Raw genomic sequence first — 16,964 nt, 5'->3', positions numbered from 1 at the left:
TCGTGAGTTCGAGCCCCATGCAGAGTGTAGTGGTTAAATAAATAAAACTTTAAAAAGTGGAAGAGAGAAGCAGCAGAGGAAGTTGACGTGATGCAGTGTGAGATAGACTCAACTCCTCTTATTGGTTTGGAAGATGGGGGGCGCCTGGGTGGCGCAGTCGGTTAAGCGTCCGACTTCAGCCAGGTCACGATCTCGCGGTCCGTGAGTTCGAGCCCCGCGTCGGGCTCTGGGCTGATGGCTCGGAGCCTGGAGCCTGTTTCCGATTCTGTGTCTCCCTCTTTCTCTGCCCCTCCCCCGTTCATGCTCTGTCTCTCTCTGTCCCAAAAATAAATAAACGTTGGAAGATGGAAGGAGGGGCCACAGCCAGGTTGGGAAAGGCAAGGAAACAGATTCTCCCCTAGAACCTGCAGAAAGAATGCTGTCCTGCCAATACCTTGATTTTAGCCCAGTGAGACTCATGTCAGAATTCTACCCTACAGAACTGTAAGATCATAAATGTGTTATTTTAAGCCACTAAGTTTGAGATAATTTGTTACAGCAGCAGTAGGAAACTAATATGTGATATTTGATTAATACATGACTTTTCTGAGTCCAAAACATCCAGAGGGATCGTAGTGCTCTGTGGACACCTGAGTTTATGTGGATGCTGAATCCAGCTAGAGTCCAGGGGTGAGGACCCCCACCCAGAGGGCAGAGGGCATGTTTCCATAGCAGATGTGTGTATTCTGATGACCATAAGTCCTCTGCTCTCCCAGAGGTCTCTCTCTTCTTTCATATTAAAAAAAACAAAACAGGGATGCTTGGGTGGCTCAGTTGGTTAAGCGTCTGACTTCTGCTCAGGTCATCATCTTACAGCTCATGAGTTCAAGCCCCGCGTCGGGCTCTTTGCTGACAGCTCAGAGCCTAGAGCCTGCTTTGGATTCTGTGTCTTCATCTCTCTCTCTGCCCCTCCCCTGTTTGTGCTCTTTCTCTCTGTCTCAAAAACAAATAAACATTAAAAAAATTAAAAAAAAAAAAAAAAAGCAGGGGCTCCTGGCTGGCTCAGTTAGTAGAGCATGCAACTCGATCTTGGGATTGTGAGTTCGAGCCCCACATTGGATGTAGAAATTACACAAAAATAAAAGCTTAAAAACAAAAACAAAAACAACAAAACAAAGCAAACAACCCACCCAATGCCATTCTGTGTGGCAGAAGGGACCATGGCACAGAACAGGAGACAACTCCAAATTCAATGTCTGGCCTCCTATTATTAAAAGGTTGTTGGCTGGGCCCCTTCCCCAGGGATTTCTCCCTGAGGACTTCTGTCCACAAACTTCTGTCCCTGTCCCTGACCTGTTCGTAAGGCTCCTCTCTATGTGCTACCACAGGTTTCCTTTTTTTCCATTCTTGGTCTCTCACCTTCCTCTCTAGAACTGACTCTTTTAGGGGAGCTCCAGATCCCTCTTCCCTTATGATCACACAGAGCAGGTGCTCCCTCTCAGTCTCAGTTTCCCAAGCAGGCTAAGCCTGGGGCCTCCCGCTGTCATCAAAAAGCCCCCTATAAGGCATTTTCCTAGATATGTCATCAGTCCAAAAGGGGAATTTTTTGACTCCTCTAGATAATAACATCCATAGACCCCAGAAACAGGAGGCCCTGCCCTAAGCTTGGTTCTTAGAGGTCCCTGCATATCGCAAACCTACAGTGGTTGGGCCACTGCTACCTACATGTTAGAATGGCTAAAAACAAATAAACAAAAACCCAACAATACCAAACTCTGGTAAGAATGTTGGGGGGTGCTGGAACTGTTCTGTATCTTGGTCATGGTGATGGTTACACACATCCATAAAAGCAAGAGGAGTGAATTTTGCTATATATAAATTTAGAAACAAAAAGGATACACGGGTACCTCTTTCACTTGGGATCTGGCTTTTGACACTGGAAGAACGTGACCCGAAGCTGTATCCACTTTTGTGACAAACACCATTCTTGCTCTGTGTCCTCAAAACAAAAGGTAACTGAGTCTGAATTCCATGCAGGTTGGTGGGTTGTGTTGCTGCTAACCTTGGAGTACAGGGAAGATTCGAGGTGTGGAAGTGCTGAGGTGAGACAGAAGATGTCTTATTCAGCTTACCCAGTTGTCCACTCTACAAAAAGCTGAGCGCCCTTGGTGTCTCTGTGTTCTGCCTCAGGGTTTTGGGTAGGATCCAGAATTCGTGTGATATTCACAACTGTTCCACAACAGCTGAAGAATAAGTATGTTGGTGTATTGATTCATAATATTCTTTCACATATACATAGGTAGGTCCAGATATAATGAGTGTGAAGCATAATGCCAATTCTTTACATTGGCTAATAGAATTGTCAATGATTTTATTTTTATAACAATAGTCTTCAAGAACCTTCAAAGAAGCCAGTTAATATTTTCAGGTTCATATAGATAATTTTGATTTAAAACCTTGATATTCAATAATTACATATCCCCTTTTATTTTTTAAAGTTTATTTATTTTGAGAGAGAGAGAGAGAGAGCACACGTGGGGGAAGAGCAGAGAGAGAGAGAATGAGAATCCCAAGCAGGATCCACACTGTCAGCATCAAGCCTGACGTGGGGTTCAAACCCAAGAATTGTGAGAACATGACCTGAGCTGAAGTTGGACACTTAACCAACTGAGCCCCCCAGGCGCCCCACCCCCCACTACCTTTTATTTTTAATAGAAACTTTGAATGCTTTAGAAATATAACTCTTCTGAAAATATGCATGGAAATCATTTTAGTTTTTTTATTGTTTTCATTTAATTTACATTTTGATTAAAATAATATTTACCTGTGTTCACTTTGAATTCGAGTACATTTTATTTTTGATCCTTCAGATCAACACTGTCCAACAGAAAGATAATGCAAGCCATGTATGCAATTCAACATTTTCTAGTAGCCACATTAAAGAGTAAAAAGAAACAGGTGAAATTAATTTTAATAAAATAATTTAGTTAACTGACTCTACCCCAAATATTATCATTTCAGCATGTAACCGATATGAAAAATTATTGAGATATTTGACATTCTTTTCTTCCAGATGAAGTCTTTGAAATCTGTGAGTACTTTACACTTAACAGCACACCTCAACTCGGACTAGCCACGTTTAAAGTGGTCAATAGCCCCACGGTGCTGATAGCTTGCATACTGGACAGCCTGGGTCTAGGTCACTGAGGATGAGACAAGTGAGTGTCGGGATGGGAATATAGAATGGGGACTTGCATTTGTCCTTCTGCCCAGGCCTGGCCTGCCTCATGACCATAGACCATCCCTCCTCCCAGCCTGAGTTGTCCCCAGTCCCTGAAACCTGTTGTGTAGGTGCCTTAGGAGTTTCTGTGCCCCCACCCCACCCCCCAGGAATTTGCTGGCAGCTGGCTGTGCCATGTCTGTTGTGAAGCTGTCACTCTTGACTCTGATAGCCAAGCAACGTGAGGACATTGTGTTTGGAGAGAAGGTCTAAGGGCCAAGGATGTTTCTCTGAAATCGATACCTCTGTTTATCTCTCTGGCTATCAAAATACTGGGAGTGCCTGCTGCCAGCCTCCTGCTGGGGGGCTCTGGAGCCCTTAGGACTGAGGGCATGGGCAGTGGGGCAGTGGCCCCCTGCACTCCTCCCTTTCCCAGGAGGTTAAATGCCACTTGAGCCCTGTTCAAGTCTGTCAGTGATCTTGGCAAATGGGTAAATTGTGTCTCTATTAGCACCTCTGTCTTCATGCCAGAACTAGTTTATTTTACAGATAGATGGCTGTTTCCTCTTCACGGCCTGTTAGTGCATCAAAGTGACATTGATGAGCCTTGACAGTGTGTGATTATTTGTGTGTGGGAGGCAGGAAAGCAGAGGAGTGAAGGGCATGTGCTTTTGAAACATAAGGACTTGGGTTCAAATCCTGTCGCTGCCACTTGGCCCTGAGCTAGTGCAAGTCCCTTAACTTCTCTGAGCCTGTCCATTGGAAATAATAACAGGATCTTACCTATAGGGTTATTTTGCAGATTAAATAAGATAATGCATGTGAAGCTCTTGGCTTGGAAGAAGCAACCAATACATGCTAGTCATTGCTATTCTTTTTCTCATTCTCCTTTGACTCTGGTTAATTGTGTTAGTGCTCACTGGATGGATTAAGAAGTCCCTATAAAGATTTAAATTAACAAACTATTTGTTAGGAACCAAAATCTCCCTGTGGATTTAACAGACATTTACTGAGGTAACACCCTATTCTGTGTCCAGGTTTTGTTCTGGAAGCAGGTGGCAGAACAGGGAGGCTGGAAATCAGGCCCTGTCTTGGGTGAACTCACTGTCCAATAGGGAAGCAGAGCTCCCAGTGAACACTAGCAGCTCAGCAAGTGAGGGCTGTGATGGGGTGCACAAGGGCCAAGGGTCAGAAGAGCCGAGAGACTCAGTAAAAATGCTCAGAGAAGGCCAACTTTAGCACTGGGAGAAGAAGGCTGGATGGAAGTGTCATATGATGATATGTTGGTCATCCATGAACCCAGTAGGCACTCAGTCAATACTTGTTGCCATGAGAGTGATATTACCTCAAACTGTCATGGACATTCTTGTTCAATGATAGGCATTAGCTAACCTATAATAGTTTAGTCATGACAGGTACCTTGAGCTAATCCTACCAGCCAGAGTGAGTTCAACTTTTTAAAAAAATGTTTTAATTTAAATCCAACTTAGTTAACATATAGTGTAGTAATGGTTTCAGGAGTAGAACCCAGTGATTCATCACTTACATACACAAGCCAGTGCTCATCCCAACAAGTGCCCTCCTTAATGCCCATCACCCATTTATCCCATCCCCCCATCCAACTCTTCCAGCAACCCTCAGTTTGTTCTCTGTATTTAAGAATCTCATACTTTGCTTCTCTCTCCGTTTTTATTTTTCCTTCCCTTCCCCTATGTTCATCTGTTTTGTTTCTTAAAGTCCACATATGAGTGAAATCATGATATCTGTCTTTCTCTGACTGACGTATTTCACTTAGCATGATACAATCTAGTTCCATCCATGTTGTTGCAAATGGCAAGAGTTTATTCTTTTTGATCACTGAGTAATATTCCATTGTGTGTGTGTGTGTGTGTGTGTGTGTGTGTGTGTGTGTATTATATATATACCACATCTTCTTTATCCGTTCATCAGTCAGTGGACATTTGGCCTCTTTCCATAATTTGGCTATTGTCTATAGTGCTGCTATAAACATTGGGGTGCATTGCCTCTTCAAATCATCATTTTTTTATCCTATGGATAAATACCTAGTAGTGCAATTGCTGGGTTGTAGGGTAGTTCTATTTTTAATTTTTTTAGGAACCTTCATACTGTTTTCCAGAGTTGCTGCACCAGTTTGCATTCCCACCAGAAAGTGTTCCCCTTTCTCTGCATCCTCTCCAACATCTGTTGTTTCCTGAGTTGTTAATTTTAGCCATTCTAACAGGTGTGAGGTGATATCTCATTGTGGTTTTGATTTGTATTTCCCCTATGATGAGTGATGTTGAGCATCTTTTCATGAATCTGTTAGCCATCTGGATGTCTTCTATGGAAAAGTGTCTGTTCATGTCTTTTGCCCACTTCTTCACTGGATTATTTGATTTTGAGGTATTGAGTTTGATAAGTTCTTTATAGATTTTGGATACTAACCCTTTATCTGATATGTCATTGCAAATATCTTCTCCCATTTTGTAGGCTGCCCTTTCATTTTCTTGATTGTTTCCTTCACTGTGCATAAGGTTTTTATCTTGATGAGGTCCCAATAGTTCATTTTTGCTTTTGTTTCCCTTGCCTCCGGAGACATATCAAGTAAGAAGTTGCTGCAGCTGAGGTCAGAGAGGTTGTTTCCTGTTTTCTCTTATAGGATTTTAATGGTTTCTTACATTTAGGTCTTACATCCATTTTGAATTTTTGTGTATGGTATAAGAAAGTGATTCAGGTTCATTCTTCTGCATGTCATTGTCCAATTTTTGGAATGTGCTCAATATTAGGAAGGGATTGACTTTGACACATTGCACCTGATCAGTCAGGGTCAAGCAAAGGACAGAATTCACCAGAGATGGTTTACATGAAAAGATGTTAGGGGCATCTCAGTGGCTCATTCAGTTAAGTGTCTGGCTTTGGCCCACGTCATGATCTCACGGTCTGTTGGTTCAAACCACACACTGGGCTCTCTGCTGTCAACTTCGGATTCTCTATCCTCTTCTCTGTCTGCCCCTTCCCCACTTATGTGTACACACTCTCTCTCTCTCAAAAATAATAAAAAATAAAAAATAAGTTAAAAAAAGAAAATATGTTAATGAAGGGATTACATACAGAGTATGAGCAGAGTTAAGGGAACAAATAAGTAATGCTGAAGCACCTAAGAGGTAGCAACAGTGGAAAGCCATAGAATACAGATGTGTTCAACCCAGCAGATGAGGACAACACTCTCAGGGATGGCAGAACAATGAGGTGGAAGAAACGTGGGTTCCTACATGATCTCTTGAAGCCAAGTCCCCTTGCCTATCTGGACTGCCCATCTATCTCTGTACAGCAATGTGAGAGAGAAATAAACATTTGTCCATTTAAGCCATTGTATTTTTAAGTGTCTGTTATAGTAACCTAATCTAATGCATTCAAAGGCCAGTGTGGTTGCAATACAGAGAGTGAGGGAGAGAACATTAGCAGATGAGAACCTATAACCACAGGGCCTTGTAGCCTTGGGAAGGAGTTTGGATTTTATTCTATGGAGGATGCTTACATGATCTAATTTGGATTTTTAACATTTTTAAGTTTATTTATTTGAGAGAGAGCATGGCGCACATACACGAGAGGGGGAGGAGCAGAGAGGAAGAGATAGAATCCCAAGCAGGCTCAGTACTGTTAGTGAAGAACCCAATACAGGGCTTGATCCCACGAACTGTGTGAGACCATGATCTGAGCCAAAGTCAAGAGTCAGATGCTTAACTGACTGAACCACCCAGCACCCCCTTCACATTTGTAAGAACATTTCCACTGGTATGTGGAGAATGGAATGTGGTAAACAAAAGATGAGTCAGTGAGGGGATTATTCTGGTTGTTCAGGAAAGAGATGCTAGTGGCTTCGTCAAGGATAGTAGTGGCAGTTTGTGAGAAGTGGCTTCGATTCTGAGTATGTTTTGGTGGTAGATGATAAAGAATCACCTGATAACTTTGACTTGAGGGGTTTGCATGTTCAGGAATAAAATGAACAACATAACAATAGAACTATATTGTTATTGTTTTAATAAAGTCTTTCTGACCCTGATGATATAACTTTTCCCTGCACAAGGTGCTGATGGATTGAGTTAGGAAGAAATTCATGTTTATTAAGCAACTTACTACTTGGTATCTGTGCTCACGGTCTCAGATTGCCCCTGAGGCCAGTCTTGGGGAGAGAGTACAGCCCAGACCCAAAGAGGCCCTCATCACTGCGATCAGTTTGGCTTGCAGTGGGTTGAAAATTCACTCAGTCTGTATATCCCCATATAACACCTACTATGTATGAGGCAGTATTCTAGAAACTGAGGGAAAAGTCACAGCAAGACATATTATGTCACTCCCCTTATGTTGTTGCTCTTCTTTTCACTGAGATGTATAAAGAAAGTGAGGCATCTTTGTTTTCCTTTAGCTCATCTATCTTCCCCACAATCCTGCTGGGAATTCAGGACACTTAATTTGCTAAATAATAATACCACTATCTCTTCCCAGTTAAAAGCTCAAGCTCTCAGAATTCTGCCTTCCCAAGATGGATTATGGATGTACCTCCTGGTTTACTGCAAGAGGCAAGGTGGGGAGGAGGTATTGATGTTATGGGGTCCCTTGAGCCTGGCTGCTGCTGCTCTTGGACAAAATGATTTCCCTCCAGATGCCTAAGTGGGGAAAGAGTAAAGTGCCCCACTTTTCACTTTGTCTTTGGGACACTGTCCTAGACAATGGAGGTCACCATCTGTAGACCTCTCTGCCAGCTCTCCTTCCTCCTTCCTCAACCATCCATTTGCTTTTCCTTTCTTACCAGAACATCCTCTGGGCCTCCTCCTTTCCCATTTCTCTGGGGCCATAAGGGAAGAATGACTTCCAGGTAGGTGTGACTGATGTACAAGTAAATTTTTAGTGTAAGTATGTTCTCTGTAATATTTAGGACATGTTTATACTAAAAAATCATTTGTTGCTTACCTGAAATTCAAATCTAATTTCTCCAGTAAATCTACTTCTAGGGAACTAAGTTATGGCAAAGAGCAATGAAAAAACACCGCTGTACAATATTTTCAAAGTACTCTATTATGCCCCAAATAAGGCTTACCCCCTGCTGGCCTCTTGGCTGGACAGACTTAGAGGAGCTTCAGAAAGGTTTTCCTCTACCTCCTCCCTAGCAAAGGCTGTTCCAGTTCCTTAGAGGAACTCATCATGTGTGTGTATGGCATGTGTGTATGAGATGGAGGGTGGAGGGATGGTGAAGGAAACCACCTTTGGCTTCCTGCCCTTCACCCCTCAATCTCACCAGGCAGCCCTCCTTGGGATGTGGGTAGCCCTATTCTGCTAGCAAAGTGATTGCTTACCTAGAATTTTTATGAGGACATTTTTATTGAGCTGTAATTGAAAAGAAAAAAATTCCAAGACATTCCAGATTTTTCTCATAAGCCTCCTTCAGAAATGTGTGTGTGTGCATGCATGTGTGTGCATGTGTGTGTGTGGTGTGTGAGTGAGTGTGTGTGTGTGTGTGTGTGTGTGTGTGTGTGTGACATTTAATTTTTCTCTCTTCTTCTCTAAATTATGGACCAGAATGAAGATGAGCTGGGAGTCTGGAGAGCCTGTAAAACTCTTTTCATTAAGCAAATATTCTACTGTTTGGAGAATTGGGGTTTTATGTAAGAGGGCTGCATTTGTCATTACAGTCTAATATCCTAATGTAAGTTTACAACCCTACTTAAGAAACCTGTAATAGAATGCAGAGCCTGTTATGTATGTAAAACTGCTCGGTAAAAGTTTATAAATCATACAGATTTATTTTAAAGAATGCGAAACTAAATCCAGATGATGGCCTTTTAGAAACAGACTGGTTTTGAATACCACATTGTGCCCCACTGCTGTCCTGAGAAGCTGCAGGAAAAGACTACATCTGTCCTGGGGTCTCTGTGACCAGCCCTCTCACCCTCCCCATTCAGGAAAGATAGAGATCCAGATCTTCTTTCCCAACACCCTGGTTGTTTCAGCAGGAAGGAAAGAAACTCAAGCTTTTGTTGAGCAACTAATATGTGCTAAGTGCTGGGCTCCTTCTCTGTCTTCATCCTCACAACAGACCTATGCAATGCTATTATCCTCTCCATTTTTACTCTTGGGGAATGTAAGGTTCAGAGGGGTCAGCTATCTGTTCAGGCTCACACAGGTTGTTAAAGGATGGAGTCTGAGTGAAAACCTAAGTCCACGTATATCCAAGGCTCCTGTTCTTCCCATCTGTTCTTCCCATTATTCCACTCCTACCCCAGGCAGCTCCACATGGTGGTGGTCATGGTGTATGTTATAGTCTCCTTGGCTAGACACATATTGCCACTTCTCAGGAGGGACAAAGCTGGATTGGGGGTGAGAGAGGGCAGGCCGGGCACCTCTGTGCAGTGGCCATTTCTGGAACAGTCCTGAATTCACTGACCCACTGTCCTGCCAGATGGACTCATTCTTGTCAGACCATGGCTGTGGTCTTATTGAAGTTCATGAAATGAATAGATGAGGTTCTTTGGGGCCAAAAGGTAGACTCAGAATCAAGTGACCTCAGAGATTCATTGGAAGAACACACTTGAAAACAAGGATCTCCTGGAGAATGGGAATGTCTCCCAGGATATACCGTGACTCTGGTGCCCAGGTTAACATGGGGTCTCCTCAAGTTTAGGCTGCTCCTCACCCCGTGGCTCTGGCTTTCTTTAGACTTGGCTCTTCTCTGCTTGGCTTCTGCCTTCTGACTCCGTCTGCTCCTCTACCATCTGACTTCCTCTCTTCCTCTGCCATCTGACTCCCTCTGTTTCTCTACTTCGAGACTTCCGCTGCCTTACAGCTCCTGCTTCCCGACTTCTCTCGGGGTACCTCTCCACTCATCCTGCTACCGTCTCCCACTCAAATTCTCCAAAAGAGAGGACCTTATTGGGTCAGCAGTCTTGTCTGGGAAAGAGCACCCATCAGTGGCAGCCTCTCATATCAGACCACCCCACAGGCCTCTCACTACCTGTGGTCAGGAGACTTAACAGTTAAGGCCTGATTTGGCTGCAGGTAACAGAGACTTGAAAAATAGTGGCCTAAACAGGATAAGCCTTTCTTTCTTTAGTAAAGGAAGTGTGGAGGCAGAGGCAGTCAGGACGAGCAGGGAACCCAGCCAGTGCTATTCACATTTAAGGCAGCACTGTGGAGAGGAGAAATCCAAGGACACTCTCCTTCACCTGTTAAGAGACGTATAGAAGTTCCACACAATAATTCCACTTATATCTTATTGGCCAGAATGTAGTCATTTGGCCACCTTACCAGCAAGGGAAGTTGGGAGAGGTTCTATGTTAGCTGGTACATTTCCAGCCAGTAATAACTGAGGTTCTTTACCAAAAGGGGAGGATATTAGAAGCAAGTAGAAGTCTGTGCCCAGGTGCCCATCCTGATGTAACTACCTATAGCTAGGACAGCAGAGCCTTATTGTAGAGAGTATATGATGCCAGGAATACCTGAGAAGGACTACGTGCCAGTATTGGCATTGATGGGGCCCTTGCAGGCTGGTACAGGGTGCATATCTTTATTTGTGTGGTTTGTGGTCTAAACGGAACTAGAAGCATCCCCTCATTTCTTCTCCCAAGTTTCCCCTTAGTTGTCCTGTCTGCAAGTTCACCATTCAAGTAAAACAATGGCTTCCCCCAACATCCCTTTTAAAGCCTGCACATGATCCTGGGAAAATCAACCTGTACTCAATTATTTATGTATTTTTTTCATGTCTGCCTAAGCAGCAACCCTCATCCCCGGTCACTGCCAAAGTCAGGATAGCCCTAGGAGGCAACAGCACTAAGCCAGAATCCTGGAAAGCTTGATAGCTAGTCTTTTGGGGTCCCACTTGTAGGTCCCAAGAGTCCCATTTTAGGCCCAGAGGATATAGGTAGCAAAGCCCAAATACCTGTAAAGGGATGTGAAAAGGGAAGGGTGTGGAGAGAGGCACACATATGGGCTTATGAAGGTTCTGAAGTGGCAGCTGAGGTGCAGGAAATCTACAGAGTAGGGGAAATTCTAACGCCCTCAAGGAGAGAGACCAGGCGACCAGATATCAAATGGCTCAGGAAGCATGGATAAGGGAAGTTAATGCAGAAGTCTGGGGGAAATGAGCTGGGAAGAACAGAGTGATCTGAGGAAAGTGAGAACTGATAGCTGGTTCCTCTTGCCTGCCAGAGAGGGCAGTACCTGTGGAGGTGGGGGTGGGGTATTATTTTCCTTGAGTTTTCCTCAAACCAGGTTTCCCCAAGACCCAATGGCTGCAGAGTCCATACTGTGGCTGCCCCCCCTTACCCTCCGTGGGGTTGGAAATGGAGGAGGCAGCTGTCTAGATGAGGCTGAGAGGTAGAGGCCAGTTAGATCCACAGGGATCCCTGTTAGCCTGGAAATCCTGGGCTCCTCAGCAGGAGTCTGTTGGCCTGGTAGGTAGGGTGAGTGGAGCTTAGGACAGAGCTTGGGAGGAGAGGGTGCCACCCGTGCCCATCTCAAGGCCTTTGCCACCAGTATTCCCCTTGAGCCCCTAACTATCTTCCAATCTTGAGCGGGGCTCTGAGCAGATGTAAGACAGAACTCTCTTGTCCTCTGTCTTCCCCTGTAGATATGGGAGCTCATCTTCATGAACTCTGCAGCAGTGGAATGGAATAATGTGGCTGTTCTGTCCCTCCTTCATTCACCCCATTCCTCCAGAGGCTAATTTGGTGTTCAAAAGCCAGGGCTTTTGGTCATAGGTTCTGCTGCTGTGCCGGTTATGTGTTCATGCATAATCAACTATCCCAAAACTTAGTGACTTAAAACAAGAGCATTTTCTTATATCTCATGATTTTATGGGTCCTTAATTCGGGCAGGCTTGGATAGACTACTCTTCTGTTCCATGTGACATTGATGGAGGCCACTCAGTGGTATATAATAGCTGACAGACATGCTGGTCTGGAGAGTCCAAGATGGATTCATTTAAATATCTAGTGCCTTGAAAGGGAGGCTGGAAGGCTAGACTCAACTGAGACTGTTGACCTGTTTGACTACACATGGACTCTCTAGCATGGTGGTCTTAGAGCAGTATGACTTCTTGTATAGTGATTCAGGGCTCCTAGGGTGTTCTCAGAGACCCAGGCAGAGATTATAAGGCATCTTATGACCCAGCTTCAGAAGTCCCAGAATGCTACTTCTCAAAATTCTATTGGCAGGCGAGTCACTAAGGCCAACCCAGAATAAAAGTTCAGGAAGTATAGTATGACCACTGTCAGCTGAGTGACCTTGAGAAAGGTTACTTAAACCCTTTGAGCCTCAGTTTTCACATCTATAAGATAGGAATACTGTAATAGTATCTACCTCTTATGGCCTATGAGAATTAAATAATTATATGTCTAATCAACAACTGCTGTCTAAAAGCCGGCTTATGATCACCAGCATCTGCAGTTTCCTCTTCTTGGGCACCCTGCTAGACTACATTTCTCAGCCTTCCTTGTAGCTGGATGTGACCATGTGACTGAGTTCTGCTCATGGAACTAGAGGGGACAAGATATATCTGGCCTCTACATCCTCCATGCTTGCTCCCCCTACCCTCCATGCCCCCATCAGCCTGTGTTGCAAGGAAGAAATAAAGTTTTGCTTGTCAGAGCCATTAGCCTACCCTGACTAGTGCAATGATACATACTAAGCTCTCAATTAAAATTAGGGGTCCTCCTGGGGCACCTGGTGACTCAGTAGGTTAAGCATCCTACTCTTGATTTCAGCTCAGGTCATGATCTCATGGTTCATGAGATAGAGCCCCACGTCCAGCTCTGCGCTGATAGCCCAGAGCCTGCTGGAGATTCTCTCTCTCCTTATCTCTCTGCCCCTTGCCCACTCACTCGTGTGTGCTTGTGCATGCACTCTCTCTCTCTCAAAATAAATAAATAAACATTGAAAAAAAATAAAGTTAGGGACTCACAGGCCTAACCTCTATACACCTGTGTTCTCATCTGTACAATGGGGGTGATGTTAGGAACCTACCCCATAGGGTGGTGAGGATTGGATGAAATAATATATAGTTTGACTTAATGGCTTAGCTCCTCTTTGATCACAATGAAACGTCATCATTACCTTTCTCTTGAAACAAAATTATGTGAGTTTGCAGTATTTTAGGTCAGAAGCCAATAAAAATGATACCATTTTAATTCAGAATACGTCCTAAAATCCATTTGATATGGGTTTCAGAACCTAAATATATAGAATAGGATGTTTCTAAGTTTAAAAGTTAATTTATTTTTGATGTTTTAAATTAGGAAATATTTTAAGAATACAAAAGAAAAGATGTAATAAGCACCTACATTCCCACAACTCAATATGGTCAAATCTTAACATTTTGTTATATTTGATATGTGTTTTTTTTTTCATAAAGAAATAAAACCCTATGGATGAAACTGGGAAAATAAATGATGTCTCATTTATTTAGCATAGTGCTTGACATATGCAAAGCAGTCCGTAACAGTCAGCAAGTTTTTTTTAACTTTTTATTTTGAAATAATTTTACATGTATACAGTTATAAAGATAATGGAGACGTTTCTTGTATACCCACCACCCAGCTTCCTCTGTTAACCTCTTACATAACCATGACATATTTATCAAAAAGATTAAAATTGTCGTAACACTATTAACTGCAAACTTTTCCCAGATTCTACCAGTTTTCTTACTTATGTCCTTTTGTTCCAAAATACTATGTGGCATTTAGGTTAGCTAATTTTTATTTTTCATTTAAGTTTATTTATTTATTTATTTTGAGAGAGTGTATGTGTGCACGAGTGGGAGAGGGGCAGAGAGAGAAGGAGAGAGAGAGAATCCCAAGCAAGCTTTGCACTGTGAGTGCAGAGCCCAACGCGGGGCTCGATCCCACAATCTGTGAGATCACAACCTGAGCCAAGATCAAGAGCTTAACCAGCTAAGCCACCCAGGCGTCCCTGTTAGCTAATTTTTAATCGTTCATTCAACACTGAGAGCACTGCCAACTTTTAGTCCAACATGCTGTACTGTGTAGCAGATGATGCCAGGGGCCCATGTACTATGTGCTGTGGCTCTCATTTTGGGGAGCTATCATTTTGGGGAGCATTCCACCTGTTGCACAAAGCACTTTCTATATTCCCCATGTGATCCTTACAATAATCCTATATGTTGGCTATTATTACTCTTACATCACAGGTGAGGAAAATGAGGTATGGAGAGATTAACTGAGGTCAGACACCTCAGGTAAAGGGCAAAGTAGGATTTGAACCCAGCTCCAAAGTCATGCTGTTATCAAGACCCCCACTGCCCTAGAGAAGAAGGGGAGCAGATGCATCATCATAGACTTCCCAGGGCAAGTGTGGCAGGCAGGAAGTCTTCCTGATGGAGGTGCCAGTCTGGAGCTCTGCCTCTGTTTCCTCAGATGCTCTGGGGAATGTTTGGCCTTCCTACCACATGCCTCATCAGGGCTTCCCTCCCTCTTTTCCCTGCAGCCCCATTTTCTGAGCCCAAGCCTCAGAGCTCTAAGATGACCTGCTGTAACTCAAGCCCCAGGGTGTGGTTCTGTCCTAGATTCTGGGCACCCCAGCCTAGTTAGCAGGGACAGGCTGCCCACACTCATAGACCCGGATGTTGATTTAGAGACTGACTTCTGGAACCACTATTTTGGGTCCCGCTGACAGTGCATTAGCAAGAAATAGCAACAAGGGCTGAGTTGTCAGGCAGAGGGGGGATCCACGGGAATTGGGGGTGGGCAGGCTGGTCTACTGAGCAGGGACTAGCTTTGTCTACTCTGGAGAATTATAGGCCCCACCAACCTGAGAATGAATCGAGAACAGTTTTCCATCCCCAGATTGGAGAGGTGCCCTGCCTGGTTGGGCACAGCAGCAGCAGCCCTTCTGCAATCCTCCAGCTGGGATGTATGTTTACCCTTTGGAAAAGGCTCAGAGAGCACCTGAGGTAGCCAACCACCAGCGATTAATGGGACCAAGTGCTGTAGGGAGGAGAGCAGGGAGCTGGCAGGGCAGTTCCTGCCCTTTGAGGCCAGAGCCCAGAGGTCCCACATCCCTGCAGCAACATTCCAACCGCGTTTCATCTTCTCTGAGCCTTGGGTTGTTCAATTTTAAAATGGGGGTGTTAATCCCTATGTCTCAGACAAGGCAGCATAGGTTTGCTCAGTGTTATGATTTGCAGGAGGAGGAGCAGGGGCTAAAACACAGCCTGTGCTCAGCTCACTCAGACGGGCACCCTGACCTGGAGCTACGTCTGCTTGGGAGAAAGGGACACCTTTTCCTCAACCAAGCCCAGGAGCAATTATGCCTGAAAGGTTGGTTTGCTCCCAAGGGGGGACCTTGTCTGATTTGTACAGAGGAAAAGCACTTGCCATCTGGAAATAGGCAAGATGGCAGAGAAGGGCAAGGACCCCTCTGCCCAGAAGGCAGAGCTGGCCCCAGAGAGTGTTGGTAGGGAGTGAGGAGGCAGGGTCAAGGTGACCAAAGAAGAACAAGATGTGCTGGGAAGAAGGCGTCAGGGTGCCCAAGTGGTGAGCATGCGGGCGAGCTGGGGGAAGCAAAGGTACCCTCTGGAGGCAGGCCTGCTCCTGGGGCTGGCTGGGACCCACTCCCCCTGGTGACCTCCATAGAGGAGACCTGGTGCCAGCAGTGCCAACCTGTAGTTGTGGTCCACACAAGCACAGAGCTATGCCTGAGGGCAGGGTCATAACCAGGGTGTGGGAGCCATGGGAGCTTTGAGACCATGGGAAGAAGCCTGGTCAGAAACAGCCAGTTGGAAGAGAATGATAAGGCACCAGTAAATTATGATTCAGAGTGACAGGTGATGTCATAGAAGGTGGGTGGACATTTTGGTGGTTCGAAGAGGAGCACTTCTCTCAGGTTTGGAGGGTCCAGGAGGGCTTCCCAAAAGTAACTGCTAAACTGAGACCTTATAGAGACCCCAGTGAAAGTGGGGGAGGGTGGTACACTCAGGTGGTACAACCTGAAGCATGTTTCAAAGTGCCAGAAGTAAGAGAATGTGGTGCATTCTGGAAACTGCAAGTGGATCTACCATTTCTTAACTACACAGTGTGTATAGAAACAGAATTACAAGAGATAAGGCTAGAGATACAAGAAGTTTCTCAGATAATGAAGCATCTTTACACTTTGTCAAGGTGTTTGTACTTAGGGGGTTGTAAGCAGAGTGGCGATGTGATCAGATTTCCATTTTAGTAAGATTGTGTATGGAGATTGGAGGGGCAGGGCTTGAGGCAGAGAGACCAATAGTAGGCTGCTGCAAGGATCCAGTGAGAGGTGAGGGTGGCTTGAACTTGGGTCCTCACAACAAAGATGAAGCTAAGTGAGCGGGTCCCAAAGGTATTGAGGAAGTAGAATCAATAGGCTAATTGTAGGAGGGGACATGATACCCATCACTGACTTGAGCAATGGTGGCTGTCAGAACTCTTCATGAAAATGAAGAACTAGGAAGAGTTCAGCTGGTGGGGTGAGGCTGCGGAAAAGCTCAGCTGAGTTTGAAATTCAAGTGCAGTATTCACATAGAGGTGGGCAGTGGGATACAGAGGTTTGAAGCTCAGGAGAGCAAACCGGGCTGCCTCAGAGGAGTCATCAGCCTAGAGATGTGAACTGAGGCTGGAGTAGGGGCAAAGGGTCCCCCCCCAGCAGAGTGAGAACTGTGAGGAAGAGAAGAGGCAGTGGCCAGAACCATGAGAAACCTTGAGGCTTAAGGGTCAGCTGGAAGAGACAAGGGCTA

This window comes from Lynx canadensis, chromosome D2, assembly GCF_007474595.2.
Source record: "Lynx canadensis isolate LIC74 chromosome D2, mLynCan4.pri.v2, whole genome shotgun sequence".
Lineage (NCBI taxonomy): Eukaryota > Metazoa > Chordata > Mammalia > Carnivora > Felidae > Lynx > Lynx canadensis.
The sequence above is the reverse complement of the archived record's forward strand: the minus strand, read 5'-3'. Positions refer to the sequence as shown.